Source organism: Dryobates pubescens, chromosome 1 (assembly GCF_014839835.1).
Source record: "Dryobates pubescens isolate bDryPub1 chromosome 1, bDryPub1.pri, whole genome shotgun sequence".
NCBI lineage: Eukaryota > Metazoa > Chordata > Aves > Piciformes > Picidae > Dryobates > Dryobates pubescens.
Window position 1 is genome coordinate 14,588,088 of NC_071612.1, and position 9,619 is coordinate 14,597,706.

Here is a 9,619-nt window from a genome sequence, read left to right on the forward strand (position 1 = left end):
CAGTTTGCTCTTCTCCAGGCAAAACAGCCCCAGGTCTCTCAGCCTTTCCTCATAAGACATGCTTCCCCCCCCAAACCCCCCTCCCTCCCCCCCTCCCCCATCATCTCTGTGGCCCTCTGCTGGATTCCCTCTTGCATTTCCCTGTGTCTTGGACTGTGGAGCCCAGAACTGGACACAGTACTCCAAATTTGGTCTCATCAGGGTAGAGGGGGATGAGAACATCCCTTGACCTGCTGGATACAGTCTTCTTAATGTAGCCCAGGATACCATTGGTCTTCTTGGCTGAGAGAGCACTTTGTTGTCCCATAGATAACTTCTTGTCCCCCAGGACTCCAAGGTCCTCCTCCATGGAGCTGCTTTCCAGCAGGTCAGTCTCTAGTCTCTACTTCACTCTTACACACACAACCAGCTTTCTTTGGCCAAAAAGCATCAATATCCAAAGAACCACACATGTGGCTGTTAGAAAGCTTGTTGGCTTCTGGTCCTTTCCCCACTGCTTCTTGCATTCCAAATGCTGCCTTTACCTGTCATGGTTTGGTTCTCATCTTGGCATTACCATGGTGCATCTCATGTGCAGCATTCCATGTGACTTCTCTCGTGTCCGGTGAACTAATTGAACCAGACAAATGTCTCAAAGCAGGATGAGAGTATGTAGCACACCCTGGTCATGTGAATACGGACTACTTAAAGCATATAAAGACTCATGGGATGAAAAATAAGCTTGTCCAGCTATAGCACTTCTCGGATAAGACTGAGAGTTCTAGTTTGTACCATGGATCAAGTTTCCTCATGGTGTCACATTGGTGCCGTTTTATCACCTATTGTTTCCCAAGCATTCAAGCAGTCACAACTGCCATGCAGACATGGATCCAAAAAGCTTAGTGGGTTTTAGTATAATTACTTAGCCTTTGGCTAAATTGTACCAGAAGTTCGTAGCTAGTCGTTTATTCTTTGTAATTTGCCTTTCTCCTTTACAAAGGAAAAAAAAAAAAGGCAAGATAAAAAAAAAAGCTTTTGTGAACTCTAGTCATGGAGAAGAAAATATGGTTACATGCCCCTAAGTGATAATTTCTTCACAATAAACAGTTAATAGCTGCAGTGGAGAGTTTGCAAATAAATTCCCCCCAAGGGGCACATACCTTATGATCAGGACTTGTGAATAACAACTGCTCTTTTCAAAACAGAGACTTGCTCACTGGCTATCTGTGGGCAATAAGAAGACAAAATGGTATTTGGAATGAATACTCTGACAGAAGAAAACAAGTAATACCCACATGCTCTTATTTGGTGTCTAGCTTGGGCTCCCTGAGCATGGTATGAGCGGTACCCAGGCTGCCTTGGAGCGGCTGGCGAGCACACGAGGCTCTGGGAGCCATCGGCGCCAGCTCCAGTGCTTAACATTACCCCCTGCTGTTAATAGCTAGCACCATTATTCACCCCTGCTCGTGCTGACATCCAGCAAAGTAAGCTGCAAACCCTTGGGATATGATATTGGGGTTATGCAGGGGGGAACTGAGGCACTGCTGGGAGAGGATGGCTGCCTGCACCCTGCTGCTGTCTGCACAGTACTCAGCTGGGTGTTGCCTCAAATAGGCCAGGGAGAAATTTCCTCCCAGGATCAGCTCTTCTTGTTTAAACATCCATATGGACATTCCCTGGCTGCTCTTCTTGTCTCAATGCAAATATGGACACCCTCTGGGTGCTCTTCTTGTCTCAGTGCAGCTATGGATGTCCTCTGGCTGCTTCAGTGTCTCATACAGGGCACAGAGAACTGTATACCTATATATCAATGTGACCATTTGCTTTGGACAAGGCATGTTCCACATCAGCAATGAAAGAGCCTGAGACAGAAACTCCCTTGTATTAGGTTTACACACACTTGCCATCATAAAGATCTCCAAATGAGCCAGATCACCATGTTTCTGTGGGACACAATGCAAAGCCACTGTCCTACTGAGTAACAAATCTCATGCTAGATGTTTCCTGTTCTGAAGAGAAATGATGAGAAACCATTAATTTTTCTGCCTGGGACAAATAGAAAACTGCTAGATTAGAATCGAAGCCCAAACCAGGCAGGAACAACTGTAAAATAGCCAAGAAAGTGTTTCCATGTATTCTTTTTGATTATTTCTCCAGTGGGTAGCTAGGCCTCTACACACTTGGGAGAAATATTAGCCCTATCTGGACTCACCTCAGAAAACAGATGAGATTTGCCCATTTCTTGTATGTGCATTTACTCACAAGCTTTCTCAGGCAAAGGGAAACACAATGAAGAAGAAAGACCAGTCCCATGCCTTCCTCCTTGCTCCAGCTTCAATTTGCATTTTCCTTTTTGCCAGAGCTTGGTTCCAGTAAAAATCTCATCTAAAAGATTGTTAAAAGGCTTATTTGATAATGAGAGAATTTGAGAATAAATTACTTCCAATAGTTGTTTTGTTTTTCCCTAATTTGCTTTCACATAGAAATAGATACATCTTCCAAGATGCAAATTAGCAGTGTCCTGTTCTGTCTTACAGAAAAAACATGGTATGGAAGAAGCATATTTACCCACCTCACAGCAAGGCTGGTCCAGAATAGACTACACTGGACTACAAAATCAGAGCAGCAGGCTAAATTAAGCAGTCTGATTAAAGGTAGCACTGGAATTGTTTGTGTAGGTGAAGAATACCATGCAGATGGTTCACCTGCTATAAAATTATCTGGTCACATCTGCCCAAATAGAGAGCATTAAGCAACTGTATCCTTCTGTGCTTAGTTGCTTGATACCATCAAGTGGACAACCAGCAGCTTTGCAGTACACTTACCCCATCTAAACACAATAAACTGCAGAAAAAAACTTGTCAGATTCAGCCTTGCTGCTTTTGCCAGCTTTCCACAAGCAGGAGGCAGAGTGAATCCAGGACATGCATATGTTCAGTGCCAGCAGTGAGCCTGCTTCTTATTTTGCAGCCATGATGCCAGAGTCAAGAAGGCATCTACTTAGGATCATAGCTAAGATTGAAACCAGATTGTTGTAGCACTTTTGAGAAAGCTATCCATGCAATGAAAGAAGGGGGGTGAGGGGGTGTCTTTTTTCCCTTTTTTTTCCTCTCTCTTAACAAAAGCCATTATTTTTTACTATTTTTTTTATTGGTGAAGATTTATAAGTTTTCAATTAGAGAGAGCAACTTGGTCTAAGGAGCCAAACTCCTACTTCAGGAGTGAACCAGATGGCTTTTCACATGGGCAAGCAGCAGTTTAATTGCTTGCAGCCAGGATCTGTATCTCAGACGTTGCTGGTCACACTTAAGGTGAGATACCATTCAAGTGCAGGTTAAAAAGCACTTCAAATGCTTAAAAAGCCTATTTTGTATCTGGTAGTTGGAATAAAGCAGCTTGAAATAAGAACTGTAACCCCAGATATACTGAGCTGGCCATTAACACGTGCAGGTGGACTATAAGAAATGGCAGATCCACAGCACTCCAACTTAAACAGTAGCAAAAAAGAAGGGAAAAAAAAAAAAGAAAAAAAGAAAAAAAGAAGAGAATTTTAAGTGAGGTCTGCTGAAGTGCTTGTGCATGCAGACCTGAGGTGGCCATGCATCCCACCAGGAGGGGAATGCTCTCACTTTGAAGATCTGAATCTCTAAACACTACATTTCAGCAGATCTCCTGCATGACTGGGCTGAAGGTATTGACACAAGATGCTACTGTTTGCATTTCATGGATCTGTGTTTGAAGATGTGGATGGTGTTTGCAGATAACAATTTTCCACCAGACAGGAGTAGTGTCTGGAGTTCTTTCCATATTTTTACGTCTACAGCATGCTGGATTCTGGCTGACCGAGCCACAATCCACTACTGGATTTCTTTACCAGATACAGCAAAAACTTGTGAATAGAATTACACGAAAACACCTTGGTGAAAAATAAGCTCTCATGTGCTAAAACCACAAGCCACATTCAGTTTGTAAGACATTTTGCATACATGGTCAAGAAAAGCAGAAGGCAGAGAATAAAAGAAATTGGAGTCTGAGACTCTGCATTAGAGCTGAGGTGACACATACAAACATACAAGCCTGAATGGTTAATAATAGCCATGCATGCTACAGGATAGAGTTAAAACCTTCTAGTCTAAATGTTCCTGCTTTCAGATGGATCTTATATATTATTCATTATACATAGTCTTGAATTGTATCTACATTCTGCTGCTTCCCTCATTCCTCTCACTAATCCAGCCTTTGAATTAGAGTGCATCTTGCACCCTGAAAGAGATTTTACTTAGCTTCTACATACTTGCATGGGCAAAATGCAAGGCAGAACCAAAATCCAGCAATTCTGTTACTTGCCTCATTTCTCGGCTCCCTGGCAGTTTAGGTAGTATGGTATTTTTCATCAAGCTGCTCATAATACCTGTCAAAATAGCACAGAATCACCAAAAACCTTCAGAAAACAACTTACATCACTGTTTGGGGGGGGGGTGGTGGGGAAGCTGGAAAAGCCTTTCCCTTTCCAATATCCAAAATGATTGCCTTCTGCCACTTTACATTAAATACAAGCACATTAAAGTACAGTATACATGATGCAGTACATTAATATACTTAGCAGATGGATAACACTTGCTTGTGATTTAAAACTTAGATATACTGATTTCACATCCACTGTACAAACACTTCATATATTAGAATCCTTAAGTCAGACTTATCTTCAGACTAGAGGCAACTGAGTCACATGAGCATAGGATTTACTTTATTGGTTCCATAACCTTACTGGTATTTTGGCAAACCTGATAATAATAATAATAAAATAAATAAATAAATAAATAAATAGACCCCTTGCATCTGGACTTTAATATATTTCACAGGATTTCCTTTTTCAGCATGATGAAACCAGCTCTCCTAGACCTACAAGCTGACTGATTCAAGACAAAATTCAGACCCTGTGTGTCATTCTTTACTAAGATTCATGAGCATTTTTCTTGTGAATGTATTATAAAACACTTCATAACAGATAAACCAACTATCTTACATTTGTCATAGCTTCTCATACTTGCTATAAAATGCAGTCAACACTTGGGAAGCCCTGGCAAGAATTTTACTGAATGGGGAACCATAACCAGAAATAGAACAAGGAGAGCAGACTTGAGAACCTCAGACTGGAAAAAAGACATCCTTGCCCTGGCTTCAGGCCAGTTAATATCCCTTGGTTCCCTGCTTTGTTTATTTGTATATGAATGAGCACCACTGGAATTCATGGGTTGTGGTGAAAGGCTGAGAGGACAAGGTATGGACAAAAAGATTCTGAGCCTGCAAAGTCTGATATTCATATATAACTTTACTCACATGAGTAGTCTGATCCAAATCAATAGGATCTTTCATGAGTGCTGGAGTATTTGGAGGATATAAAAATGCTAAGGTGAGGGTCAAAGTTTAGGATCCAGCACAAAAAGCTAATTACACAGCAAGGAAATTTTCTACATCTTGTTAATTCTAAATTTCTGGATGCTTTTTTTGCTATATTTTTGACATGAGATCATCACCAAATAATTTCTGTGTGCAAAAGCAGTTACTTATAAGAAGTGACTTTATTTCTCAAGGGAATTGTTACAATAAAGAGCATAATCATGAGACATCACAGTGAAAACCACCTTTGAAATAGGCAACAGTAACTCTGAGGGTAGTTTTATGTAACAACACAAAGTTACCCGAAATGTAAAGGTGACGAGCACAGGACATTGACCATCATAGAATCATTATAATGCAGATAAATGAACATTTCTATAAGCACCCTCAAGGATTTACATCCTTAAAATGGACTGATAAGTCTGAAAACTAGAGACATTGTGAGACAAACAATTAGGAATAAGGTGGTGGAAGAAAAGAAGATTTAATTACCAATTCAGGAGCAGGACCAGGAAGCAAGCAGAATAAAAATCTCTGTATGGATTTTAGGAGGCTGAGGGAGTTAATTACAGAAGGAATTCTTCCCTTGGTTCAGTGGACAGTGCCCTCAAACTGACCTAAAAACCAGATGAAATCTGAAATTTTTTTTCTTTTTCCCCAACTTGGAATAAGTATATTCCAAGTAATTTATCTTGAATAAGCCCTACAGTCTCTCCATAATTGAACATCAGTGCTTCATTTTAAACTGGCCTGCACAGCTCTGCTCAGGGCCATGTTCTCCTCTCTGGGCAGCCAAATTACTATGATGATATCAACTGCAAGTCCTTATCAGGATGTCCAGTAGCCTCAGTTATCTTCATCTTCCATTCTTGATGCTTTTAGTGATTCCTCAGTCCTCTCAAGGCTTATATTTTATATTGCAGGGTCTGAAGAAGGCAATGGTGAGTTCTGAAGATTTGCTTTTTCCAATCAGTTATTGAACCTATAAGTTCACCATTATTCCAGTGAGGTCTGGGCACAAATGTCTACATGCTCCCTACTACCTCCTCAGTCAATCACATCATGGGAAAAAAGTGTACAAGTGTTCTGTCATAGCTCCTAAAGGTCTTGTATTTGGAAAGAAAAATCTGAGAGCTAATTTAATATCAGATTTGGGTTGCTCTGTTACAGAATTCAGTGTGATGACAATATAAATGGAATGTATTTTTTGGGGGGGGTTGTGTGTTTGTTTGCTGGGGTTTTTTGGTGTTTTTTTGGGTTGCTGTTGTTGTGTTTGTTGTTTTATATATATATATATATATATAAAGGATGATTTATGTCAGGCAAATTTATCCCACTTTTGAAGACAACCAGAATTCAGTTGCTGCTGTAGACTGATTCAGGATACAATTTAAAAATGCAAACAGCTCAAACCTGGATTCAAAAGAAATCACAATTTTATTATTTCTTGCATTTTTTTACTGCACTCTTCCCTAATTTGACTACCTGTACCAATGCTAGTCCCTTCCCCAGTTATTTAAGCACAGTTTCAAGCACAGTTTCATTAGCAGCAGAATATTTTTATACACTTGTGAGGGATATGAACAAAATTTTCTGGGAAGTCATTGCTTGTCCTTACAAAGCTTCCCAAAGAAAAATCTCTCCTCCCTGATCACACTCAGATCAGGTGTGTATAACAGTTCCTTTACTGAGGAGATAAAAATGCTCAACTGCACCACATCCCAGGCAGAGGGGGGAAACCCACCAAACCCAAACAGCAAACCCTACTCTAAAAGGCTTATTTGCACCTGCAAAATAGCTATTTTCTCTGAATCAGAACAAAGTACATTTTAAGCTGCCTGTAAGTACAAAACTCTCTCAACAGGGTTATTATCAGGTGCAAAAGAAGTGTACACTATGGATTTAATGTCTTTCTGATCTTTCAAGAAGATACCCGGGTTTTCTCAGACCTTTCATCCTCACTAAACTGCCATCTGTCAGATTTCCTTCTCATTGCAGTGGGCTTGGATCTGCCACATGGGCTGGAGCACATGAAGATGGTCAGAAGAGTTTCCAGAGTTCCTACCTTTGTGACTCTGTAGGCTTCTGCTACAAGGACAGGCTGAGAGAGCTGGGGTTGTTCAGCCTGGAGAGGAGAAGGCTCCAGGGAGACCTAATCGCCACCTTTCAGTACCTGAAGGGTAAGAAGGCTGGAGAGGGACTGTTTGGGAAGGCCTGCAGTGGCTGGACAAGAGGCGATGGTTTCAAACTATAGAAGAGTAGATTTAGACTGGATGTGAGGAAGAGGTTTTTTACAATGAGGGTGGTTGAGCTGTGGAATAAGTTGCCCAGCGAGGTGGTTGAGGCCCCATCCCTGGAGACATTCAAAGTGGGGTTCAACAGGGTTCTGGACAACCTGATCAAGTTCAGGATGTCCCTGCCCACTGCAGGGGGGTTGGACTAGATGACCTTTATAGGTCCCTTTGAACCCTGGTGATTCTATGATTCTCTTCCTACAGAGGGAAAGGAGGCCAAAACCCCAAGCAATTCCTTTAAGGCTGCACAAATGTGAAAGCTTTGGAAGAGTGGTTTACAGGGCATGAGATGATCAACCACTGAGAATAATTCCAAAAATCGATGTTAGTGGTCTCTTTCACGTGTCTCTCCATCTGTGAACAGCAGTGTAACCCCTTCTTGGAGGAAGAGGGATGGGGTAAGATGCCTGTGATATCTGGACAAAAAATTAAGTTGTTATCATGAAAGTTATGGATCTAAGGTGTTGCTGAGCATAGCCTCTGGAGACTTACAGAGATAAAAAAGGAAGCTGGTGGTCAGAAACATGTCTGAAACCTGATCATGAACACTTAGGACATTTTTCCTTGCCAGGAGTAGAGAGATAAAGGAGGCCAGTCAGGAGACATTATCAGCTAAGGAATCCATAGATCTCATGTAGATATTGTGAATAAGCACAATAAAATAGCCCGGCTGCTTGGGATTACAGGTCCCAGCCTTGTGTCTGCATCATCTCAACTCCGTCAGGCTGCCAGCTGCCAGAGACTTTACTGCATCTTTCAGGGGCACAGATTCTTGAAATTGCTGTCATAGACTCCTTGTAGCTGTCATATTCTTTACACTACTTCTATTATTTTTATGCCAAAGGTAAAGTCAGTCTGGTTTTGTCTTCTCCATTTGCTGTGCCTGTGAGAAAATGTAAGTCTTTGAAGACAATGCAGGCTATGGAGATCTAACCCAGTAAGTAGTGACTTAAGGGGGAAAGGGACCACTAAGTAACCTCTTAATTTATCATCCATGGTAGCAATCATGCTCCTTAGTCCCAGATCTCTTCTGCAGGGCTTCCATTTTCCACAGCCCTGCTATACTTCTTCCTCACCTAGAGTCTTCCACATGTGTGCTTCCCAGAATATTGCCTTGCTGCATTATAGATGTCTGATTAGACATCAACATGAGCTTTCCTGTTCCTTTATTTTTCCAGTACTGCGCTGTCAAAAACAGTCAGCTGAAAGTTCCCTGTGTGTTAAATGCTCTCTCAGTCTCAATCTCTAAGGGAGTTGGGAGAGACACTGTCTTTATAGGTGAGCAGGAATATATTTGCAACTGATCATATGAGTGTCAGTAATGGTAGGGGCTGATGAAGGGGGAAAGTGGAGGAGAAGGAAAGGCCTGCTTTAACACTGCAACAAACAGTAATGTTTGGAGGGAAATATGAGGAAAGCGGGTTTATTATGGCCTTTGATAGTGGAAGGCAATGCTTCTAAAGTCTCTGTCTTGATAAAGCAGAAGTAACACTGAGAGAAAAGAATGGATAGGCTTTGATGGTGGGGGATAATAGCACTGTGGATGAAAAAGGGCAGAAAAGATCCATCATGGTGACACAAACCACTTGATATTTATATATACAGGACCAGGAAGAGATACAGGAACTTTCAAGCTTGTATTTTGCCAGCTAGCTGCAGGACAGGATGAAGTCATCTTATCTGGGTTCAACAGATCTCAAGATTGAGAAGGTGGCCTAGTCCTTGTGGAGGGGTTGTCCTGTGTGTGGCGCTGGGAAAATCTTGTAGCAAAAAAAATGTGCAACATGCATAAGGAAGAGTGTTTTCCAGATGAGAGTTTTGTTCTGGGTTGGTTAAAACCTCTAAAAACATATCTTTCTGATGTTTATAGTTAAGGACAGCTTGGGTCTAAAATTAAAACAGTCCTTGTGTTAGAGGGACAGACGCAGACCCCAGCGGGCTTTGGG